This window comes from Ursus maritimus, unplaced genomic scaffold, assembly GCF_017311325.1.
Source record: "Ursus maritimus isolate PB19 unplaced genomic scaffold, ASM1731132v1 scaffold_20, whole genome shotgun sequence".
NCBI classification, from domain to species: Eukaryota; Metazoa; Chordata; class Mammalia; order Carnivora; family Ursidae; genus Ursus; species Ursus maritimus.
Window position 1 is genome coordinate 11171932 of NW_024424453.1, and position 26579 is coordinate 11198510.

A 26579-nucleotide genomic window follows, 5' to 3' on the forward strand; every position below is an offset into this window, starting at 1 on the left:
GCGGGGCCCAGCCACGCAGTCTCTCACCTGCATTATTGTCGTAGCCGCCTCACTCTAACCGGTGTCAATTTTCACTCGGGTCTCTCGGCAGTCCTCTCTTAATGCGGTAGCCTGGATGATGTGTTTCCATCTGTAGATTTCCTACGTGAAACCCTCTATCTCGGAGTAAAATCTCAAGGCTGTATTATGGCCTAAAAGATTCTATTTGACCTGATTATGATTCCACTCCTCCTTATTTATTTCCGCACTAATCTCCTCGCTATTCCTCCAACACACCACACACTCATGACCCAAGGCTTTGCGCATGTTGTTTCGCTGCCTCAAACATTCTTCCATTCTTCCCCCAGATAGTCACAAAGTTAGCTTTTTCATCTCCTTCAAAGCTTTGCTTACATGCCATCTTCTTAGTGAGTACTTTCCTGGCCTCCCAACTGTTCATTCTTCTGTTTCCCAGCCATTGGTTTTTTGTTTGTTTGTTTGTTTGTTTGTTTGTTTGTTTGTTTGTTTGTTTTGCCTCCGTAGCATTTATTACCCCTAAATATGACTTGTTTTACTTATTTATTTACTTTTTATTGTCTGTCTCCTCAACTAGAATATAAGCTCCTTGATGGCAGAGTTTATTAAACTTGCTCTACCCTTTGTGTTTAGAAGAGTATCTGACACATAGTAGGTGGTAAGTATGTGTTGATTAAATGAGCAGATGTACGCATGGAACTATTTAGTAATATTTTGTGTTATGTGTTTTAAAAACATGCTACCATACTGTACCTACAACTCTTACTATTTATGTTCAACACTATGGCTAAGAACTCTTTCTATGTTAGTGTGTTTCTCAACCTCATTTGTTGGAATTGGAGTATGTCTTATATGCTTATATGGATGTAGCTCAGGTATTAGGGACCTTTAAATTATTTTTATTTTTAATAAATATAATATAACTTGGATATTCTGCCCCTGATTCCTTCGACATATTATCTGGGCATATTTCTTTAGGGCAGTACAACAAATTTGCATTTTTTCAACTTTGCCAAGCTGGAGCTATGTTTCTTGGGTTTCCCTTTCCTACACAGTTCCTACCTAGTGCAGGCTCTAAGAGACATTCTTCATGAGATTTGGAAAGTGGAAGTTAGCAGGAGCCATATGCTTTTCCTATTTTTGGATGGTCGGTACTGGCCCGGATGATTTCGAGGTTCACGCATCCTGAAGCCTATCTACTGGCTCCTGTGATTGCCTGTGGCAGGAAGCAGGGCCACCTCTAGGCCCCCTCCAGCTGATCTCCTACTGCAGCTTTTCTTACTCCTGGGTTTAGCTCCATGATGATAAGTGCCTGCTTCTCCTGTAGGATATTCTAATCATCCAAGTGAGAGGTTTCGTGGTGATAAGAGACTTATGCAGATTCCCATCCTCCCTTGTGGCTTCAGGTTCAGCCTCCCAGGTTCCAGTTCATTCTTCCTTCCCCCACATAACTTCTATCTTTCCTTCCTGATAGAAGGACTGCCCTGTGAATTTCAGGCTCCAGCACCAGAGGCAGAAACAGCTACACAAAGACTTTGCAATCAGGACCCACAATGGCATAAGGTCAAACCCCAAATATATGTATTTTATTCCTATATAAATATACATACAACTTCCTGGTAGTTCTACTTCTCTGATGAAATGTTGACAGATGAGGGTAGAAATCGAGAAACAATTTTGCCAGGCCATAGGATTTGTACATTTTTTCATTTTAATAGTTTAAAAGTCTGATCTCTCTTGTATGAAATGTGGGAAGCATTTTCCCCCAGGGATCTGTAAATTGTGAATTGGTTTCATTTGTTTGCACCTTAATGATACTGAGCAGATAGTATAATGTGTTTTTTGCTGGGAGGGTGCCTGTGGAGGGAGCCAGGGAAGGGAAACAGGAGTACTATGAGAACAAATGGTGTCTAGTCCTCATCTGCACAGCTGGCCTCAGTTAGCAGGACCACTGTGAATCAATTTACATTTTAAATACTTCTTTTGTAATGCCAGAAATCAAGAACATAATTTCAACAAAATAAAAGCTTAGATTTTTTTTTTTTTTTTTGACTGTCACTGAAGGTTTGTTGTTCATGAACAAAAGCAATTTTCCTCAATGTGTGCATTCTTACTCTTGGCAGATGTTGGACAGATGTTTTTACTATAGACACATGGGGAATTTCAGGAAAAACACCCTCCTAATTACTCAAAGCAGCCCAAAACTGTGTTTCATAACTTAGTGATAGAATTAAAAAATGTCTTACAGCTTAAAATACTCATATTAAGATACCAACATAGTTTGTTGTTTCTCTGATCACATCTACATTCTAAGTGTAAGTTCCTTAGACCTCTGTCTTGACAGAGACCTGGCAAGATGTTTAAATTATCTCTTGACCCTTGCAGTGGGTTCTGAAAGACACAGTCCTCATTCAATCCCTAGTTTCCTTCTAATATAAGGAGTTTCTATGAAGCAGTAGCTCCCAAAGTTGTCAATAACAAGGGCACCTGGCTGGTTCAGTTGCCTAAGCGTCTGCCTTCGGCTCAGGTCATGATCCCAGGGTCCTGGAATCCAGCCCCACGTCAGGCTCCCTGCTCAGTGGGGAGTCTGCTTCTCCTGGGCTTCCAAGACCGACCTTGGCCAGACTGAGCTTCCAAACAGAAAAGTGACGGTAACTGACCCATAGAGTCCCGGAAGTAAGGCCCACCTGTGTCTTTAATAAAATCAACATGGCATTAAGTTCGGCAACTAAAAAGAGCAACGTCTTGTGTGATTTATATTTTGTTTTGCAAAAATTGGACAAGTTTAATAACCTACTAAGCCAGGGGTTAATCATGATCTCTTTCCTGAGAGCTGAACTCTCTTGAGCGAAGAATGCCTCCTCTGTCCATCTCTGAGGATCTCTGCTTCTTTTCTCCGAGCTGGCAGCCAAATGCCTGGGCACAGCTGGGAAAGAGCAAGAGGTTAAGCTGCTCTGCAGTGCAATACTTCACTAAAACAGTCCTGTTCATGTTCCAAAGGTGTCTATTGTTTATTCTCAGGTCACTCCAGGGAGTCTTAGAACATGTGCTACACTCCTCAGGTGAGGATTAGGGATGCATTCAAGCTTTGGAACAATTTTACTAATGTATAAAAATCTGAACAGATTTGTTGAAGGCCTGCCCAGCTCTGGTCCCTAATCATCAAGTTTTGGAAATAGGTCTTTTCACTTCTTGTAATTTTTTTTTTCTTTTTGAAACATCATTAAAGCTCACTGGAGTTGAGAAATACTCTTTTTTTTTTTTTTTATAATTTTCATTTTGTTATATTAGTCACCATCCCCAGTTTTTGATGCAATGTTCCATGATTCATTATTTGCGTATAATACCCAGTGCACCATGCAATATGTGCCCTCCTTACTACCCATCACCAGGAGAAATACTCTTCTTCAGCACACTTTTAGTCTAGGGTTATATGTTTCATCCTTCTCTTCATCTAACTGTTCTCTGAGTAGGGGCACATTCAGATGGTCTTTCCTGGTTGAATCTACAACACTTTCTGCCTTTGCAGCCCCTTAGATTCAGTCTATCTACTCTTGAACAGAGAATAAGTCATTTCCCAGCTTAGATTTGATGTCAGTTTTTCGCCTTCATGCCGCAGAGGGTCTCCATTCTGGAAGACTGCATTAGGTTTATGAGAGGAGTTATATTGTAGGGTATGGCATATACTTTTCATATGTAGTTTTGGGTCCAGAATAGGCCTTGGCACAGCAGTAACCTCAAATGCTCATCCTATAACAACCCTCATTCTCACTCACCCCCTCCCTGTACCAAATGGCACTCCCAACACAGACAGACATACCCACATATGCAGCGTTCCACACCTGTCTTCCCCTGCCTAAATTCTCATCAGTGCCTAAGAGACACAGATCCAAGCAGGGGTCTCTGGAGCTCATTCCATGGGTCGTGGTGAAGAGCAGTGATCTCAGAGTCAGGCCTGTGTGAGTTCCAGACCTGGCTCTACATTTACTAGTTGTGCAGTCTCAAACAGATCACTTAATCTCTCCGTGTCTCCATTTCCTCATCTGTAAAAAAGGGCATAAAGTTGTATATTTACCACATATTGTTTGCATTTATTGAATTTGATATATGCCCGTTTTCTTGAATAGTGCTTGGCCAATAATAAGTACTATGCAAGTGTTAGCTATAATTTTCTGACATCTTTGAAATACAGCAGGTATTTTCAAGGTATATCTTTTCTTTTAAAAGGACAATTCAGGATTGTTGATCTTTTTTTAAGTTGAAAGAATGTCCAGACTCTTAAAATCTTTCTTCCCATTCCCTTTTCTTTCAGTTTATTCTCCGTACCCATGTGGGGAGGTAGAGTACAGCAGGCGTCCAGGTGCTGACTCTCAGTGCGCAGGGTTCCTTGCATAGCACTTTGGGATCTTTTACCGTTCTAGGGGTGTGTCTTCTGATGCATCCTGCTGTTTGTAACATGACGTAGATGACTTGCTTCATGTAACCACGATGACAACACAGGACTAACACTTACCATGGACTAGTAGACCCTGTGATAGGTAGTTATACCTATAGTCTGCCTCTTTACAAATTTAATCTTATCTTGTAGAAATATGGTGGTAAATACCAAGTGAAAGTGGAAGTGAAAGGAGTTAGGAGTGAAAGTGGTTTCCTCTGGGAAAGGGAGATTGGGGATGGGAATAGACAGGCCTGCAATTGTCTTGTTGATGTACACTTTGTAGAATGATTTGACCTTTAGGTATTTCTTCTGGGATTTATCATCATTATCAAAAAACATGCTTATATTTTTATTTCTTGATTACTTTTTTGCTTTCTGTATTGTTTCATGGCTCCTGTTTCTGGGAGGTGAGGATTGAGCACTCTTTACAGTCCTTCCTCCATCATCCCAGTGTATTTGGTTAGCTCACTACTGCATTTAGACAGTATACTGACTGTGAATATTATCCACAGCTAAGCCATACAGCCTGTTTTTATTTCATTTTCTTTTGTTGTATACTGTTGAGTATCCTGGAGTTAGTAGCTATAATTTTTATGTACTTCTCTGTGTATCGATTGCTTATTTATAGCTTCTTGCTGTCATCAAACATGACAGGCAGTCTGCCAGATCTGATTTTGTTAGCAATATCTTTCTTCCTGCTCTAACCCAGTTTTTATTCCTGGACTATTCTTGCTGTCACCAGGAGATGGGATGTGATTCCCTCTGTTGCACTCCTTTGTTGGATTTCTTGTTTCTTAAGTCCTATGTCTTCCTTTTCTTGGTCAAGCGGAGGACATTCTTCGGAGAATGGGGACAGAGGAGATAAAAATTTTTTTGAGAATTTCTATGTGTGCATGTGTATTATCATTTATCCTCACAACAACCTGAAGATAATTTTTATTATACTCATTTTATTGATAAGAAAGCTGAGGTTTAAAGAGGTTTGTTTATTTATTTATTTATTTATTTTAAAAAAATCTGCCCAAGTTTATAAAGCTGTTATGAAATAGAACTGAGAGAGAAATTGGCCGAGTTGTGTATTTATATATAACTTACGTGCATATATAAAATATGGAATTGGCTAGAATTTAAAATAGAATAAAATTTATTATTAAATGATTTCATTTTTACAGAAATAAATTTTAAGTAATTAATCTGAGACATAGTATACACTTTTTTTCTTTTCTGCATTTAATCTCTTTTTCTAGTTTTCCCTGGCAAATTAATTTACCACTGCTTTTTAAAAGTTTTTATTTTAATCACACAGTGTGCATGACGACAAGTGCACACCTTCATCCCCATCACCTATTTCATCCATCCCCCCACCTGTCTCCCCTCTGGTAACCATCAGTTTGTTCTCTATAGTTAAGACTCTGTTTCTTGATTTGGCTCCCCCTACCTCTTTTTTTCCTTTGGCTCTTTTGTTTTGCTTCTTAAATTCCACATATGGTGGCAATTGTCTTTTTCTGACTGACTCATTTTGCTTAGCATTAACTTTCTAGAACTATTCATGTTGTTGCAAATGGCAAGATTTCATTCTCTTTTATGGCTTAGTAATATTCCAATATATATATTTATATATTTTATATATCTATCTATCTATCTATCTATCTATCTATCTATCTCACATCTTTATCCATTCATCTGTTGATGGACACTTGGGCTGCTTCCATAATTTGGCTATGGTAAATAATGTTGCTATAAACGTAAGGGTGCATGTATGTTTTTAAATTAGTGTTTTTGTCAGGGCGCCTGGGTGGCTCAGTCATTAAGCATCTGCCTTCGGTTCAGGGCGTGATCCCAGCATTCTGGGATCGAGCCCCGCATCAGGCTCCTCTGCTGAGAGTCTGCTTCTTCCTCTCCCACTCCCCCTGCTGTGTTCCCTGTCTTGCTGGCTGTCTCTTTCTGTCAAATAAATAAATAAAATATTATAAATAAATAAATAAATAAATAAATAAATAAATTAGTGTTTTCGTATTCTTTTTACCACTCCTTTTGAATGAAAATCATAGATAAGAATGTCATTTTCTGTAATTAGAATATCAGCTTGAATATTAAAAGATAATAATCAATGGAGATGTGGATACAGCAAACTAAGTTTGACTGTAATATACCATATAAATGTTGGTTTGGATACTTAAGATTTTCTCCATGGGCCTGATACAAATAGCAATAGGACTATTAGGATTTGTAACTGCTAACTGAGTAATTAGACAACATATTTAGAAATACTAACTACAGTTCTAATTGGATAAACAATTATTCACTCCCAATTCTTTATGGAATTATTTGACTGTTGAAGTTTAGGCAATGACCTAGATGACTGCTAGTTCACTCCTTTAATCTTAACATGTTAAAAATCACGTCATATAAAAATGGGGGTCTACTATCAAAATGATAGACCAGTATATAATTCTGACATAACTGTTATAGTCTAAATGTTTGTGTCCCCTCAAAATTCATGTGTTGAAGCCTTAACTCCCAATATGATATTTGAGGTGGGACTTTGGGAGGTAATTAGGTTTAGATGAGGCTTTGAGAGTGGAGTCTTCATGATGGGATTAGAGTCTTTCTAAGAAGAGAGACCAGAATGCTGTCTTTTCACCATTTGAGGAACACTGAGAGAAGGTGGCCATATGTAAGGCAGGAAGAGGGTTCTCATAGAAACTGAATTGGTTGGCACATTGATCTTGGACTTTCCAGTTTCCAGAACTGTGGAACGTACGTTTTTTGTTGTTTAAACCCCACCCAGTCTATGGTATTTTGTTTTAGCAGCCCAAGCACACGAATATAATCCATTTATTAAAATTGGGATACTTTAAAACCTAGGATATTATAATATGGCAAGCAATATTTTACATTTAAAAAGAATACTTTATATTCTAATTTAAGGTATCATGCAATTTGGAGGGTTGTATAGTGTTTTCTCAAAATCAGAGCCCTGTAATGGGAAACACTGGAGTCACACCTTTGGCTCTGAGGATCTGAGCAAGTTTCTTCGTCTGACATGGAGTTAATAATGTATACCTGTAGGATATTGTGAGGGTCAAGAAATATATGTCCATCAGGTGCCAAGCGTCATGCCTCATGTGTAATAAGTACTCAATATAGATTAGCTTTGCTATTAATGACTTACAATCCCTCCCTACCGCCACCCTCAGTCTTTGAATTGGGAAAGAAAGACCCAAATCAAGAGTGGTTTTCTGACTAAGATGTCTGTATTACTCAGGATTAAGTCAGGAGATAGCACAGGGTGTTTTGAACAAGGAAAATTTAATATAAGGAATTATTAATGGTAAAATGGAAGTAACAGAGAATTCAATTGTGAGAGTTGAAGAGAATTGTAAGGAATATAGGGGTAGCAGATAGAAAGAGCAGCTCCTTTCCTAGGATGACACACTATGTCTGAGGAAGGGCCCTTGTCTCACCCGGGCTGAGATCCAGGCTGAGATCCAGGAGGAGCTTGGGGTGGCTCACTGAATGGCAGAAGAGCCACTGTGGTGTGCTGGTGGGACTTGCCAGAAATCTTCCCTATGGGTTGGTAGGGAGGACTTTCCATAGGAAATTGCTAAGCCTCAGAACTTGCTATGGGGTTAGTGGCTGACCATTAAGTGGTGATGAAACTGGGAACTGGGAAGGCCACCCTCTGCAGGAGGATAGTCCACTTCTGGCTGTGGCTTGGGCCAGAAGACCCTAGATCATCTATGTGCATGGGATAAAGGCCAGGGAACTGGCTTGCTAGATGACTAGCTTTACAGGGTCCTGGGCATATGGATACATGAGACTGGCAACAGAGAACTAGGCTGGGGCCCACATGTCTAGGGCCCCTGGCTATGCTACTGCAGCTCGAATCGAAAGGTAGGAAGAGTGCACTACAGCCGAATATTGAAGAAAGGTGCATCCTTTGGAACTCAGCCCAGGACAAACTGTCAAATCTCCCTGTAGCACCTTCAGCTGACAAGGCTTAATGTGGTGCTGGGTGACAGAGAAGTATTTACAGGCCCCAATTATGTTATCACAGAGCATGCAAAAAAGAGTGAATTTGCGGTTGAGCTGTAATACATCGATAACTAGTATCATGTCGTGATCAGAAACATACATACAAAGAAATCAATAAATTAGGATGACTTTTCCGGTGTTTCTGGCACTGTGTGCCCTAGAGAGATCAAGTACGTTAATCCCTAAGAGGGTGATAAATACGACAGGCTGCATACTTGGTGTCTCACATCCAAAAAATAAATTTAAAATCTGGTCCTCAAAATAACTTAAAGAATGGCTGGAGAATCAAGAATATAACACAAGAAGCAGTTAGAAACAACAATATACTGTGGAGTGTTAGATAGAGTTATATAATCCTTTTTGCCAAGAAACTGTAGAGGTAACAGATTTTTTCACTATTGTTTTGCTGATCTTATGTTACCCTAATTCTCCATAGACACACTCAGACTGTTTTCTACTTAAGTATTTATTAAATTCCATGGTAAAGTATATTTTTCTACAAGCTTTAAAAATCACAAACATTACTTTAAAATCATACAGTATCATATAAAATATTCCACATGCCCACGAATTCTGAATTTCTCAAAGCCTGAAGATAGTTATTTGGTAGATTAGCCAGATTTTTTTTCTGTTAAATAAATATTCTTATCTCATCACAGCAATTTCTTATTTGTAGCCAACATGCTACTTGTTTTTCTTGCTATTGCTTCTCTTAAGAAACGTATCTTGGTAATGAAAAGAACATGTTGGAAATCCAGTAGACCTGGTTTGAATCTTAGTTCTGTCACTTATTAGCTTTGTAGGCTTGACCAATTTGCCTATCCCAAGTATTTCAGTTTCTTCCCCTTAGAAAGGGAAATGAATAAATAAATAAATATGTATATATAACCATATTGTTTAAAGATTAAGCCATTATATAACTTACATACGTACAAACTTAGGTATCTGTGACATTTGGCATGTTGTTGGCACACTTATAAACATTAGTTTTGTTTTTTTCTTTTCAAGTTTTAACAAGCACAGGAAGAGAGAGAACAAAAGGTAATCAGTTTATTTTCTGCTTGATGGTATCGGTGCTAATAGAAGGGAATGGAGGAAATTCTTGGGTTTTTTATTACTATTATGTTATGTCAGTCACCATACAGTACATCATCAGTTTTTGATGTAGTGTTCCATGATTCATCGTGTATAACCCCCAGTGCTCCATACAATACGTTCCCTCCTTAATACCCGTCATCGGGCTAGCCCATCCCCCCACCTCCCTCCCCTCTGAGACCCTTAGTTTGCTTCTCGGAAGCCATAGTCTCTCATGGTTCGTCTCCCCCTCTGATTTCCGCCCCCCTTCATTTTTCCGTTTCTTCTCCTAACGTCCTCACTGCTATTCCTTATGGTGAAACCATATGATAATTGTCTTTCTCTGCTTGACTAATTTCACTTAGCATAATCCCCTCCGGTTCCATTCATGTCGATGCAAATGGTAGGTATTCATCCTTTCTGATGGCTGAGTAATATTCTGTTGTACATATGGACCACATCTTCTTTATCCATTTGTGTGCTGAAGGGCACCTTGGCTGGAATGGAGGAAATTCTAAAGCTCACGGATAAGTAGTGTTTGGCTGTGATCCATCGGTGGACAATAGCATGATGCACGGTATCCTCCACATATTACTAGAGGCACAGAATTGGCCCCACCAATCAGAAAGTCTTGTGAGTTTGGGGTGATGGCAAATCCATTTATTCATCTCTTTCCTTCTCCTAGAACTATGCCTACTCTAGGGCCCTCAGGAAATGAGATAACATTAGAGTTAGATATTCTGTATAGATTGGGTTCCTGGATATTAACAGCCTGAGAGCACACAGCATGTTTATATGTGCTGGATTCATCTGGCTTATTCATGGTGACCTGAGGTCACCTGGAGTAGCTCATGCCGCTGAAATGGTGTCCTGATAAGATCACAGTCACCAGGTGTTCTACTTTCTGCTCTCTCCCACATGACAATAAAACTGTCTGCCAATCTCTTGATTAAATGAATCTTCATCCTCTGTCCAATCCACAATGCTAACTTCATAAGTCATCTACTCTACCCATTCTCTGTCCTATCCTCCACTGACTGCCTCACAGACATTAAATTCCACAAAGTACCAGGTAACAAATGTTAACAAATTCCTGAAAGAAAGCAGAGCTTGTTGAAGAAAACAGAACTTATTTGTCTGGCTTTCATTTTCTTTATTAATTAGAATAATTTAGAAACCATATATCATAGGAAAAACATAGTTAAGGGATTGAGGTGCAAGATATAGAAGGAGCTAGAAATTGAGCAAGCATCCATGTTGCACAACTTCCAGTGTCAAGCACAGGTCAATTTTTTTCATGAAAGCTGGAAGAAGTTAATGGAGGATCACTAACCATTTTGAAAAATCATGGAAAAAGGCAACAGAAGACCCACTTTTTGAAACAATGAAGAAGTTGGATTCTACGAATTATGGAACAGAAGCTTCGCCACAATCTTGGGAAAGATGCTGTAATGGATTATCAGATGGTGGTTTGTGAGCTCTTAGAAAGGAGGCAAAGCTCTCTGGAGATCGGTGTAAATTCTCTGTGATCAAGTCATGTCAGATTAATCGTGTTTCCCTTACTGACAAGAAATTTTGAGCTAGATAGGGCAATAAAATGCTTTAGAAATATTATATGTTAATTTCAGAAAGGCATTTACCAAATATCTCTTTATAGGCTTTGGGCAATTCATTAATTTATTCAAGATATAGTTATAAAACCTATGTTGTATGGCAGCTATTATACTAGCACTGTAGAAGATAGAAGAATACAGCCTGGATGATGGTAAGGCTGAGTGGATTGAAAGCTTTCTAAAATCTGTACTTCCAAAGTGTGTATTACCGTGTGAAGGAAGGCTAGCTGTAGTAGCCAGTAAAACTGTTAAGAGTCCTGGCTGCCCTACATTTTTATGAAGATGGTTAACTACCCAGAATTGCTTGAGTTTAAGTGGCATGTTTGAAAACAGAATCCAGGCTGAGAGATAGCTTGACAGGCTAAAGTAATGGGACAAAACAGACAAGGCAAAATTAATTGGAAATGACACAATCTCTTGCACTTAGTTTCAAGAAATCAGTTGCACAGGTAAAAGAGAGCCTTCATTAAAACAGATGCTCGTATGAAAATATCTTAACCATTGCATTTCACTAGAAGGGCACTATGATTTATTAAGTGTGACCTCTCTACTAAAAAGTTAACAGAATATAAGCTACCTGTTAGAGGCTTAGAGTCAGAATAAGAGTCCAGAATCAGGATTCAATCTCATACTTGTCAAACTCTTTTTCATTCATGTTGTGCTCAGTCTTGGATGTTGCATTTTAAGAGGGGACATTATATATTTACCAGCACGCCAAGTTAAAGGCAAACAGTACATAGTGTATGTTTTGGCGGTTTTGTCATAGAAAGTCAACTGAAATAATTGAAGGATGTTGGCACGGAAAAAAGAAAACTCTCAAAGGAGATATCATAATTATCTTCAAATGTTGAAAGACTACAACATAGAAGAAGTGTTTAACTGTGTGTTTATGGCCTTCAGAGCTGTAGGAGACCCAAAGGGACTAAGAAGTCTTTTTTTGCTTTGTGGGGCATTGGGATTTGAAATGAGTGGAGAGAGGTAGTAGAAAGGGTTTATTTGAAGGAAAATCATGATTATAAAGAGCAGGAGTAGAGACTGTCTCATGAGTTGAGTAAAGCCTTTGACATCAGATACATCTGGATTCAGATCCTGGTCTTGAACTAACTATGTGATCTTGGGAAAATTGCCTGACCTCAGGTCAGTGTTAACTGTGAATTTGGAGCAATAGCAGTATTTAATTCAGAAGGTTGATAGGAGAGTGATATGATGCATGAGCACAGAAATGTCCTTGTAATGTGATCAGTTACTATTAGCTTGTCTTCTTTTTTTTAAAGCAATGGAAATCTAGGATTAATATTTGGAGGTTAAATTAAGTCAGTTTTTGGCTTTCTAAAATGAGAAACCTGTGATCTCTTTGGAATTCACTGCAGTGTTCAGACAGGGTTTGGAAAGAGTTTTACATTATGTAAAACATTGTTCTAGAATGACCATTAGTTCCCAGTTCTTAGCTTTTATTAAGTATGAGGATCTATATTTATCATCAAATATTTTCCATAATTTTTCACTTGATAATATTTGTATTTTTATTATTCACTTGTTGAAATAAGTACAACAAAAACTCATATAGAAAATATGAATGACAACTACAACATACTGAGTTCTTACTGTGTGCTAAGCACTTTATAATAACTCTATGATAAACTTTATTACAATAAACTCTTTACAGATCACCTCTTTGAGGCAGATGAGCAATCTGAGGTGTCTAAGACTTCAAGACATTGGACTAAGGCCAGGATTTGTGGAGGACTGTATAGATTTTAAAATATTAAAAACCCCAATGCTCATACAAATAATAGTGAACGTGTATCAGACTGTTATTTAACTTATTAGTAAGATACCAAAAGGATGACAACTTTGGTTCAATAGAGGATGTGAGAAACTCATGGACTTATATGGACTCACTGAAAAAAAAGAAGGCTGGGAAAAAATTGCTAAGTCAGGTTTAAACCTGGCTAATTCCATGAGAGCGATAAAAACATAATCTCTGGAGTTATCTTCTCTCTTGGACTGAAGTCACTTTCTTCGTTATTAAATAAAGTCAATGGCAGTTTCTCCAGGGACCAGCCTATGATACCAAAATTAATGTATAGGATATTTACTAGGAAATGCTTTGGGGATCAACTGCTATGGTAGAGAGGAGAAGAAAGATCAAATAGAGAAGTTGAGTTGTGATTCTATCTTAAGGAAGGCTCAGATGATCTAGCTGTTTCTTGAGCTGGGGAAGCAGGACCTGGACTCTTGTATCACTTTATTTTTAAATTTTTTTTCCATTTCTTATTTTATTTTTTTATTTATATTTTTAAAAAAGTTTTTAAATTTAAATTCAAATTAATTAACATATAATGTATTATTAGTTTCAGAGGTAGAGGTCAGTGATTCATCAGTCTTATATAACGCCCAGTGCTCATTACATCATGTGCCCTCCTTAATGTCCATCACCCAGTCACCTATCCCCCCACTCCCTCCCCTCCAGGGTAGGAAACAATCTTATATCCCTTTATATACCTGAGTTGACCAGTCGTGGGAAATTGGTTACCCTTGGGAGGAGGCATGATCTTGGGCAAGCTGGTTTTCTTCAGGCCACTCCCTGAGAGGACTGACAACTGAGGGCTGTTTTCCCAGGAGCTGAGGGAATGAGACCTTTATTTCTGAAGGGAGATCTGGATAATACATCATAGTATCCACCACAAATAAAAATAATTTGCATCTCATCAGTTTTCTACATATTGAAATCTAACGTTGGGGTATTGTTAAATGTCTGGGCCCTAATTGGTAGTAAGTAGTAAGTCCAACAAAGTTATACCTCCTAGGTCCTAGAGAGTTATAATGAGCTTACTAGATAATCATTAGCATAATATCCAAGGATATGCTTCCCTCTTTTGCTTCATTTAAAATTTCTCTTAACAATAGCTAGGAGTGTATAACTCCAGAGAAAGCCCTTAGTTAAGACAGTATCATGAAGTAGTTAGGAATTTAATATCTTCAGATGAACTCATAATTTGTAAAATACTAGCATAGATGAACTCAAGATATATAATTGCTTCAAACTATGGACATTTCTTGGTGAAGTATGAATATGTGACACTCTTCCCAGGGATTTGCAATGCACAGATTGCAAATAAAAACATTAGATAATTTTAAGGCAATTTTCACCTTACATATCCTGAAATGCCTTGTTTCCTCATAGGAAGAACAAACCATGGATATTTACTCTTTTAAATTCAAGTATAACTAGTATACAGCATTATATTAGTTTCAGGTGTACAATATATACTATATATTAATATTACTTAGTGCTCATTGAGTGAAGTGTACTCTTAATCTCCTTCACCTATTTCACCTACCCCGCCCCACCCACCTTCCTTCTGGTAACTGCCAGTTCTCTGTATTTTAAGAGTCTGTTTTGTTTATTTGTCTCTTATTTCTTTATTCATTTGTTTTGATTCTTAAATTATACAGATGAATGAAATCATATGGTATTTGTCTTTCTCTGGCTGACTTATTTCACTTAGCATTATTACCATGTTGTTGCAAATGACAGGATTTCATTTTTTATGGCTGAGTAATATTCCAGTGTGTGTGTGTGTGTGTGTGTGTGTGTGTGTGTGTGTGTGTATCATTTCTTCTTTATTCATTCATCCCTGGATGGATACTTGGTTGTTTCCATATCTTGGCTATTGTAAATAATGCTACAGTAAGCATAGGGGTGCATATATCTTTTTTCGAATTAATGTTTTTGTTTTCTTTGGGTAAATACCCTAGTGGAATTACTGTATCATGTGATAATTCTGTTTTTAATTTTTTGAGGAACCTCCATAGATTTTCTTTTTGTGCAGTGGCTATACCAATTTGCATTCCCATGAATAGTACATGAGGATTCCTTTTTCTCCACATCCTTAACCAACACCTGTTGTTTCTTATGTTTTATAGCTTAGCTATTCTGACAGGTGTGAGGTGATATCTCATTGTGGTTTTAGTTTGCATTTCTTTGATGATGAGTGATGTTGAGCATCTTTTCATGTGTCTGTTGCCATCTGGATATCTTCTTTGGAAAAATGTCATTCAAGTTCTCTGCCCATTTTTTAATTGGGTAATTTTTTTTATGTTGAGTTGTATAAGTTCTTTATATATTTTAGATATTAACCCTTTATTGGATATACCACTTACGAATATCTTCTCTTATTCAGTAGGTTGTCTTTTTGTTTTATTGATGGTTTCCTTTGCTGTGCAAAATCTTTTTATTTTGGTGTAGTCCCACTGGTTTAATTTTGCTTTTGTTTCCCTTGTCAGAGGAGACATATCTAGAAAAATGTTTCTATTGCTGGCATCAAAGAAATTATTGCCTATGTTTTCTTCCAGTAATTTTGTGGTTTCAGATTTCACTATTAGGTCTTTAATCCATTTCGAGTTTATTTTTGTGTGGTGTAAGAAAGTGGTCTAATTTTGTTCTTCTGTATGGAGCAGCCCAGTTTTCTCAACACCATTTGTTGAAGAGACTTTTCCCCATTGTATATTCTGGCAAAGTCTTATTGCTAAAAGTACTCCTTCCTTACTAGTGTTTGAGATTCTTTGAATGGGGATAAAACCTTGCATTTCATCACCAGTGTTAATGCTCAAATTTAAATGACCTTATAAGCAGAAACATTATGTAGTGGACATTATTACTACTGATCATGATTTTTAGAAATTCTCACCTTGAAAATGTACTTTGAAGCAAGATTTGACTTAATTTGGTTAATAAAATGTGAATGCAATTATTTCCAGGCAGAAGCATTTACGAGGTGGTGCATGATTTTCTCTGGTCTTTTTCCCTCTTGTAGTAATTGTAGAAGCATGCATTGATGTAGTGGTGCTAGCAGCTTGAAGGGGCCTGGAATGCAGAGCTACCACATGGAGTCTGGCCACCGTGGAGAACTGCCCAAATCCTGCAATCATTAGTTTTATTATTGATGTTGTCAAGGTTAAGATACCTTTTTGTCTCAGCCTTCTTTTTTCTCTTTCTTTCTTTCCTTCCCTTCCTTCTTTCCTTCCTTCCTTCCTTCCTTCCTTCCTTCCTTCCTTCCTTCCTTCCTTCCTTCCCTCCCATTCTTTTTTCTGTTTTGATTTCTGAAAGTCTTATTATGATGCAGTTGTGTGGTTTTTGCTTGTTTTTCCAATTTATCTATGCTAAGGGTAATAATTCATCATGAGTCTTTTGCTTGATTACTGTCATTACTTTTGAACCATTCTCAATTATTTGGTCTTCAAATATTACTTCTGCTTCATTCACTCTTTCTCATTCTCTCATGAAAATTAGATATATAGGACCTTTTTATGGTGTCCCTATGTCTTTTAGGATCTTTCTGTACTTCCCATTTTCTAACTTTCTGTGCTTCAGCCTTTCTTGTCTTTCTTGACATAGATCTTTTTTTTAAATGTGTCAATCTGCTGTTAAACACATCTATTGAGTTTTTATTTTAAATTGTAAGTTTAGTTTTACAATTTCCTTTTAGATATTTCAGATCTCTGGGTAAATTGCCCATCTCACCCTCTATTTTCTTGAACATATTAATTACCATAAATTTAAAGTCTTAGTTTTCTACTGCAGTAGTCTGCATCAGCCACAGGGCTAATTCTACCGTCTGTCTTTTTTTCTTGGACATGTTTCTTGGTATGCCAAGATTTTTTTTTTAATGAAATAAAGTCATTGTACATGAAAAATTCCTTGAGTTCTGGATGATGATATCTACCTCCAGAGACCATTCTCCTCATTTTCTGGCAGACCGTCTCAATCTAGGTGACTTCAGGCTAGATATTTCCTAGTATATAAAACAACCATCCCTCTCCCCAGAGTTTCCTTGCTGAGAGCCTGGGATGTTTACCAAGGCCTCTGCTTTTGGGATCTTCTTGACTCCAATTTTTGTCTCCCCTCTCTTCAGAAGCAAGACTACTGAAATCTTTGCTTGATTTTTACTTTTGGATTAGTTTTGGGTCTCTCACGCTATATAGCTTACAAATCAACAAATACCCAGAGGGAAAATAGCCCACTTCTCTTATACCACTTCCAGAACACTTCTCTGTACCTAATCCTGAACCCTTAAATCCTGGCCACCATCACAGATCTATATTTCTATTTTTGTGTGTTACACCCCATGGAATCACTGGAAGTTCTGCTGAATTTGTAGCCCCTTAGCATTTGGCCTCATTCTCTCACTCTACCAAGTTTAAAAATGACTCATGCCCTAAGAGTGTCACCACATGCAAAGTGGTGGGCCCATATCAGTGAACTTTTCATCTCTGAAGATTGTGGGCCAAGTTCTGGCTTTTCAGAAGCTCTACAGCACCTTCAAACAGGTTGTTTGTGGATACGTATATGTGCATTGTTTCTGTTTTTTGATTCTTCTCACTGGTGTTCATCTGCTATAAGTTCCTCCATCATAGCCAAAAGCTGGCATCCCCAGTTACGTGTAAGAGGTATTTTACCACGAATCAGAAACCAGAGAAGGTTGATGGCTACCCAAAAACTGCGTAAAGGAAAAAAATGATGTATGATAGCAATTTCCAGTCAAGTCTCCTACCCATTGGTGATGGCTGCAATCTATGATGCTGCTACATTGTCCCATATTAGCTACTTAATTGATGAGTTGTTCCCACCAACTGGTTGGATATTTTTGATTTAGACGTTCATCTGCCTAAATAAATGGCCTGAACACAAAAATCTCTTAAACTTCCTTACATCTTCATTATGCATTACCTAATTGATGGTTATTTAATAGACTTAGTAATTTATTCAGATGCCATAGGCTACAGTTTAAAAGCCTTGTTGATCAACCCATGAAGCAGTAAAGTCAAGAGAAAAATCTTGTAAGATTTTTGACTCTTGACTCTTAACACTTCATTCTTACAAGAGGAAGTTGCCTCTAAATGACAATGCCATGAGAGTGTTTATTTTTTTTTCGTAAAAGCAACTCTGTTTTTAAATAAGTGGGCATAGAGGAGCTACATTTTAAAAAGACAAGATTGCTTCCTTTTTGCAATTTTGTGATGCAATTATAATGCTTTTCCTCAAACATCTGTCACATAATCTAGATTCAGAATTGCTGCATGCATTCAACACTTTGGAAATGTATTTCACTAAGTAATCTGTTACTCTTTAGTGACTTAAGGCATAAAATCACCTAGCCAATGGAATGATTAATAAAGCTACAAGCATGGACATGAAATTATATTTGCGAAAACGTGAAATTCCTTATAAGTTTTATCACTGTTCAGGGACTAAACTATCAGGAGTGCCTCACTTTTTCTTAGCTAGCCTTTGCTGGCAGTCGTATCTTACTGGGATGCATTTATATTTTCTTGATACCATAGCTTGTTGAATTTTCCTATATTTTTCATTTATGTTTATGGAAGTAGAAATATCCTATTGAATTAGTCTTCACAGGAGATAAAAATCAGCTGTTGGTATTTTAAGCTTGATAAGATGTCTACCCTTTGCCCTCTGTGAAAGTCAAAGTTGTATATTTGCTTTGTCAGGTAATAGAATAATACTCTCTATTCAACTGCTTACTCCCCCCCCCCATCCCCTACCCCAAAAGAATTGCTCCTGCTTCAGCTTCTATTTCCAAAAAAGAGAAAGTGTTTTTTCTACTACTTTCTCTCATACTCACTGGGTATGTACACAACATTTCTAAAATTTTAAAATCTCTATCTTAATTTATGACTGAGTATGTAAAACTGTTAGGTCAAAAATTCACTGTAACCACTGCACAACTATTAAAATGGTCAATGTCCAGAACACTCAGAGTACCAAGTGCTGGAGAGGATATGGAATAACAGGAACTCTCATGCATTGTTGGCAGGAATGCAAAGTGGTACAGCTACTTTGGAAGACATAGTTTCTTATCAAACTAAACATACTCTTATCAGCACTTCTTTATATTTACCCAAAAGAGCTTAAAAATTAGGTCCACATCCAAACCTGTTAATAGATGTTAATAGCAGCTTTATTCATAATTACCAAAACTTGGAAGCAACTAAGATATCGTTCAGTACATGAATGGATAAACCCTGGTACATCCTGAAAATGGGGTATTCTTCAGAGTTAAAAGAAATGAGGTATCAAGCCATGGAAAGACATGGAGGAAACTTAAATGTATATCACTAAGTGAAAGAAACCAATCTGAAAAGGCTACATACTGTATGAGTCCAACTGTATGCCGTTCTGGAAAAGGCAAAACTATGCAGATAATAAAAAGATCAGTGATTGACAGGGTGCTAGGGGAATGGAAGAAAATGAATAGGCAGAGCATAGAGGATTTTAGGGCAGTGAAAATACTCTGGATGATATTATATTGATGGATATATGTCATTATACGTTTGTCCAAATCCATACAATGTGCAAAACCAAGAGTGAACCCTAAGGTAAACTATAGACTCTGGGTGATTGTATGTGTCAATGTAGGTTCATCCTTGTTTTGTTTTTTAAAGTACCAATCCAGTGAGTGATGCTGATATGGCAGAAACTATGCATATGTACTGGCAGGGTGTATATAGAGAAATCTCTGTACTTTCCTCTTGATTTTGTTGTAAACCTAAAACTGCTAGAGAGAGAGTGAGCAAAAGAGAGAGCATGAGCAGGGGGGAGTGTCAGAGGGAGAGGAAGAAGCAGACTCCCCACTGAGCAGGGAGCCCAACACGGCTGGATCCCAGGATCCTGGGATCGTGACCTGAGCCAAAGGCAGATGCTTAACCAACTGAGCCACCCAGGTGCCCCAAAATTGCTTAAAAAAAAAAAAAAAAGTCTTAAAGTTCATTGTACTAGGCTTCTACCTGGTATGTTGCTGAGTTTTCATCCTTGTAATCTTGCATTGTACCATTTTCAATTAATAGTTTTAACACACTAACTTTATTTTTCATTTCTAGCAGTGGGGTAGATTAGATAAAATTAAAAAAAAAATTCTCCTGTGAGATACCTAGAATTGTGAGAGAGAAAAAATATAATGAGTATCCTTATCAATATATAGCTAAAATCATAGGAATGTATTGGGAAATGTCCAAAAGCCTGAAATAAAGAGGTTAAGTGTAAACCAGAGTTATAAGCAGTGAGCTGAAGTTACAGGTATTTTTGCAAGTTTTACTAGTTATAGCAATGAGTTTGAGCTTTTTAAGGCCATGTGAGACCTCGAAACGGAGGCAAAGGGTCTACTGAAGACAGAGAGTTAGGAAACAGATTCCAGGGGCACCTGGGTGGCTCAGTCAGTTAAGCATCCAACTTTGATTTTCGGTTCAGGTCATGATCTCAGGGTTGTGAGATGGAGACCTGTTTCTGCTCCATGCTCAGTGGCGAATCTGCAGGAGATTCTCTCTCTGTCTCTCCCTCGCCCCTCCCCTCCTAAAATAAAGAAATCTTAAAAAAGAAAAGAAAAAGAAAAGAAAAAGAAAACAGATTTCAAATAAAGCTGAGACCCTCTCTCCCTTTAAGGTTATCTCCTTAGGAAAAGGAGAGATGGGAGAAAATCCAACCACCATTAAAGGGAAATAACAGGGAACTTTGTCTCAATAAGGCTAAAGGAGAAGCTCTTTCTAAAGACCTTATAACTTCAGTGGTGTACTTCACTGAGTTTTGAGATTAAAATTTAAAGTACCCACAAACCAAGAAATTGACATAAAACTGTGTGCCATTTTAAACCTTGTCCATCAAAGATCTCACTGAATGACATTTGAACAAAGACTTGAAAGAAGTGAGGAATGAAGCCATGTGATATCTGGAGAAAAATGTTAAAAGAGAGAACCAAGAACTCAGTCCCCTGAGTGAATCTAGAGCCAGCAGTGACTCAGAAATGGGCCATCCTGAGACCTGTAAATGAGTGCTACTTTCTCATTTCATGGTATATTGGCTCACTGTGGGCTGTCAGATGTATAACAAGGCACTGGTCCCCAGGACAGCAATACTGGAGAGCCAAAGAAAACATAGAAAAGCGGACCTGAGACATCAGACTTCAGGTTTGGGCTTAGTAGTGACATGACAAGACTACTTGGCAGGCAATGTTTTGTCAAAGAGCAAGACCCATTTGAGTGCTTCTGCTGGGCCAGATGTTATATCAGAGACATGAGACAGAATGAGGTGTTTTAACATAGGCCTCTTAGGAATTAAAGATTGAAAATATAGAGAAAATGGGAAAAGATAATATTTGAATGGCTGAGAATTTCCCCAAATTGATTAAAGACGTAAAGCCATAGGTTCACGAAGTTCAACAGGTCTTGAACTGAATAAAAATAATAATAAATTCAAGCCTGGATACATAGTTAAAACAGCAGATCACGAAAGACATAGAGAAACATTTTAACAAAATAATTTCAAGTGGTTGTTTATCTTGCTTTAAAACCAACAAATGGTTGCCACCACTTCATGGTAAAAATCAAACATTCCATCCTGAGGTGCATGATTTTTCTCAAACTGGATCAATCCTGTCTATATGCACTTTTTTTTTTTTTTTTTTGCCATGCCCAATAAGAACATCTTACTTAGATCTTACTTAGCGTACAGACCTTTGTATGTTATGTGCATTCCGAACTCCAACTTCGCATTTGTCTTCCAGAGTGCCTTGTTCTCTGCCATCATCACTTAAAGTCCTATCTATGGCCTCTCCTCCACTTCAAGACCTGCCGTGATCATGCCAGCCCACATCTGTGCTATTCACTATGTCACACAATCACATAGTGGCTGGCATTGTTTCTAATTATGGATGTGTATCTCCATCCTCAGTGGAGGCATTATGTTTTGAAAGGATACATGTAATGACAATGGCTTAAAGCTGTAGTTCTCTAACTCTTGGATCAAACATATTCATAAAATTTGGGGGAAAATATAACATTCCCAGCTCTTCTTTTTGCTGAAAATACATTAAAAGCCATCATGTACTATCTATGTCATTTCATAAGAGAAAGTCCTTTCTCTTTTAAAAATCAAAATCTAATAAGGATTTTGTATCTCCTGTAAAATTCAATATCTTTACCTTAATATAAAGCTCACTATATTGTTCTCATTTTTCTCTCTTTACTAAAAATAACTACAACAACAAAAAAAATCTTGATGAATGGCAGACCTGGCTGCTTCTAGGCCAGCATTTAAAAATCAGTGCTCTACTGTTAGGCTGTTTTCCCTTCTTCCTGCTGACAGATTTATGGCAGAAAAAAAGATAAATATTTGATCAGATTAAGTAATCAGATCTGAATTTTCTTTATTTTCTCACAATTTTTAATTCTCATCATGGATCTCGTTTCCCTTCCTCACTCTTCATCCTCTGTCAGGTTAGTGGAGTGATTTTTGAACTTATATATAAGTTACTAACACAAACAAAATGTTGTCTTTCAGAATTTTTAACTGAAAGCTTTCTGTGTCTCTTTGTTGCAGAATTAGTTTTTATTTGCAACACTAACACCTGTAGTTAAAGGTGAATGTCAATGTCTACTTCCAGCTTTCCTTTATTGTCTCTTATGTTGACCTTTCTTACTTTTTAAAAATGTTTTATTGTAACTTTAAATTTATTTACTATTTTCTAGGACTCTCTTTTCTCTGAGTTGGCCTGTTTTTACTTCTGTGCTTTTCTCAGCTATATTTAGATGCTTACATAACTTTAATCACTATTTCTACCCACAGTTCTTATTTACAAAACATTTCCCCTTGTGTACTTAGAATTCATTATTTTTATAATGTTAATTTTCTATTGTCAAAGCAATGTAATTATTTAGAGAACATTTTAAGCATATTTTTTAAATGAAATAAAATCACTTACTTCCAAAGATAACCATTGTTAACATTTTGATATATTCACCATATTCCCTTATAGTCTTTTATGGGGTCTTAAAATCGTCTCCTCTCTATAGAAAAAGGATTATAAATATGATAACTAACAAAAGAATATCCAGAAGTCCTAGGTGGAAGATAATACAAAGAGAGAATGTATTTGACCTATCACTATTGGTCTGTTATCATGATTAGAAAATAAGATAGTACATCAAATCATGCTATTTGAATTTTGAGGATGAAAAAACCTGTGACCTAAGGTCCATGGAAGTCAAAATGGCCATTACCTTGATCTATTCAACTCTGCTTTTAAGGATAGCAAAAGAAATACTTTGGGCTTAACAAGTATCCTAGCAGTATCCCCATCATGAAAACAGTTTTCTGTTGTTAATAAGTGCTATACAGGGCTATCACCAATTATTGATTTCAGAAGTTGCAGTATGCTTGACAATTTGCCTGCCTCTTCTTAAAAGAAGATTTTCTGTATCTCAGAGACATCCTGTGAGGATCATGCAACCCACCTACCTAGTTCCCTTCAACACGCAAGTACATTTATCTCACCAGCCCCTGCTGATGGGGCTAGTTGTCAGCACCAGAACTCTCAAAGCTAGGCCTTACATGATGTGGCTTTCTTGTTTTTGGTGTTTGATTTTTCCCAGATATCAGACTCAGAGAATGACTTACATCAGAGTGGAAGCCAAGTAGTTATGTAGACTCAAGGGCAGAGGTCCTTTCTTAGTGTTGCAGTACTGGACCACACATAGAGACAAAGAATGACAAGAGGCCATGTAGCCTAAGGAAAAAAAAAAAGTCTTTGTTTTTCTAGCTCTGATGACTTTCTTATACTAGGCCCACTCTGTTCTGCATAAGGAGACCAAAAGAAGAAACAGAACCCAGTGGAAGGAAACCCTCTCTGCACAGACAAGCTTGATGAGTTCAATAAGGAGATACCTACAAGGATTGTTTTTGTTTTGTTTTTTTAAACAGTTTTGTTGAAGACTAAGTGCAAAGCTGTTTCCCTGCTATGGGCAGCATCTCAAAACTCAGTTCTTTCAACCTTAGATGAGCTGCCAGAGATTTGGTCAGAGTTATACGCAGAATCTGTGGCTCCCTCTCCCTAGCTTGCTTTCTGCTTTTCTAGTATTTTTCCTCCTTATATTCAAGTGGCTACAGTTGCCTACTGAACCCTGTCTTTTGGTTCTTCAAGTAAGGAAAACTAGATTTTCTATCAGTTTCAGCAGTTGCTAGAGGTGCAGACTGGGGCCTGCCCCCAGGCTAAATGTTTTATAAACAGGAAACTCACCAGGTTCGTTTTCTTTCTTCTAAGTAGACTCTCACCTCTAAATTCTGCCTGCTTTTGTTCCCTCTCCAGTGTCATCAGCTTGTGGGTTTTTAAATTTTTTTCCCCCCAAAGTTGATAGTTTTTATCAATCTAAGGTGGTCTGGTCTGATACAAGCTACTTGGCCCCAGTGGAAGCAGATTGCTCCTGCAAGTCTTTCTAGAGCCTAACTTTTCCAATATTGGGTCCCTCTCTTTGTTTTAACCTCTTAGATGAAGTACCTCTTCAAATATACATATGCATCTCTTTTCTAAATCCATGTATGCCAGAAAGTGGCATTCTGTTTCCTTCTACAAAAAAAGCAACTTGGCTAGCTAAATATGTGTGTCACAACTGGTACTGAGTATTGCAGAGAATATTGGAGAGAAAGGCAATGAGATAGGAAAAATTTGATTCTAACAAAGCCATACCGTATGCAAACAAATTCAAGCTATAAATGTGAAAATCACAATTGACTAACACATTTTAAGACTATGGCTGAAGAAACTCCGCATACCTTTTGGCTTCTTTAGATAGATCACCTCCCCATAAAGAATGAAGAAAAATAATAGCAAAATATAAAATACACAGTAAAACGTTTATTAATTAAGACTCAGAAAGCAAAACAAAACACAAACCGAGTGCAAGAAAATAATTTAATAAAGGGAATGTTTTACCAAGGTGTGGGCAGGGTGCAAAAAAGAATGGATGGAGCAGATTCCCAGAGTTAACAGGGATAGGGAGCCATTTCTACCCCAGATCTGAAGGGCCGAGTCCAGGAAACGCCAGAGAGAGTCCCTCACAGGTGCTCTGCTAAGTCTGAACAACTCAGAAGGAATGACGGCAGGGAAATAAATACTCCAGTGTCATTTTGCTCCTGTCCTCCAGTTTCCTGCAGGTGCTCTCATTGGCCAAACTCAACTGGAAGCCACAAGATTCTCCAGCCTGTTGATATAGTCCATACATATTATCTTCACAGCACACACTATGAGGGCACACAGAGTGAAGGAGGGTTGAAGGGTAGACTTAGAGGATAAACAAGAAAAAGACCCCAGTACAGAACTTAGAAAAAATTTTACTGTGGATGAAGGGAGAAAGAACATCATCCTAAGCAAAAATGAAGTGCAGACTTATGAAAAATATTTGTTATATGAACTAACAGAGCATTTAAAAATAGGTGTGGTATTTTCAGTAGGGTATGAAAAGAAACAATCTATGAAACAGAAGCAGAAAGCTTATAAGGAAAGAAAAGGTTAAGATCTAAGTAGAGCTCAAAAAAACATTTTTTAAATTAAATATAAAAGCAAAAGAGATAAGAAAAATTGATATGTTAGAAAATCAAACATGTTTTCGTCAATACAGAAAACTCAGTTGATATGGAAAACCTTAAACATAGAAATTACATATTAACATTATATGATGAAATATAAACAATAAAATAAGAAATTACATATTAACATTATATGATGAAATATAAACAATAAAATGTAAATTCAAGGCCAAGCTTAAAAGTAAAAATGAGAAATCCCTGGTGTCAGAAAATAAGAGGAAACTTGAACAGTGAGTGATACTAAACATATCCCATGGAGCATCTGGATTTAATATATAGTAAATGGCTGGATTTTGATGCCTGTGGTGGCCGTGGACCAGGTGTCTGGGAGATAGAGCTGAGCTTCCTAAGTAAAGAGAAGAATCTACATGAGTTGTCCAGACACTGGCATCTAATCTCCATGGGTCACTGGAAGAATAGATGTAACCTGAGGGAAATAGAAATTAAGCTTGTGGATGTGATGTCTGAATTTGCACATTTACCTGTTATACCAAGGAAAGCACAGAGCCAAGACATTTACCTAGAAACCAGAAGGACACCCTCACAACTTAGGTCATTCAGTCCTCCAATAGACAAATAACTTCCACTGACAATGAGCTCATTTGTACAAATTTCAGCATATGCAAAGGAAATAAATAGCCAAAATCAGAATTGGAACCTACAAAAACAGGAAAATTCATATCCCATCGGTCCTTGTAGACAAATCTAAAAGAGTTATTATAAAAGAGGTTTAAAATATTCCGAAATGGAAGTAATACAACCAAAAATCAAGAATGAACATAGTGGGGGAAAAAAAGAGGAGTCAGATGTGAGGAAAGAAATGTAAAATATAGAATTAAACAATGTAGTTATTAACATTAAAAACAAATATTTAAGCAGTTGTGTTGGACAGTGCTAAAGAGAAGACTGATAAAATGATATACAAATATAAAGAAATCACTGGGATTGAAGCAAAACCAGATAAAGG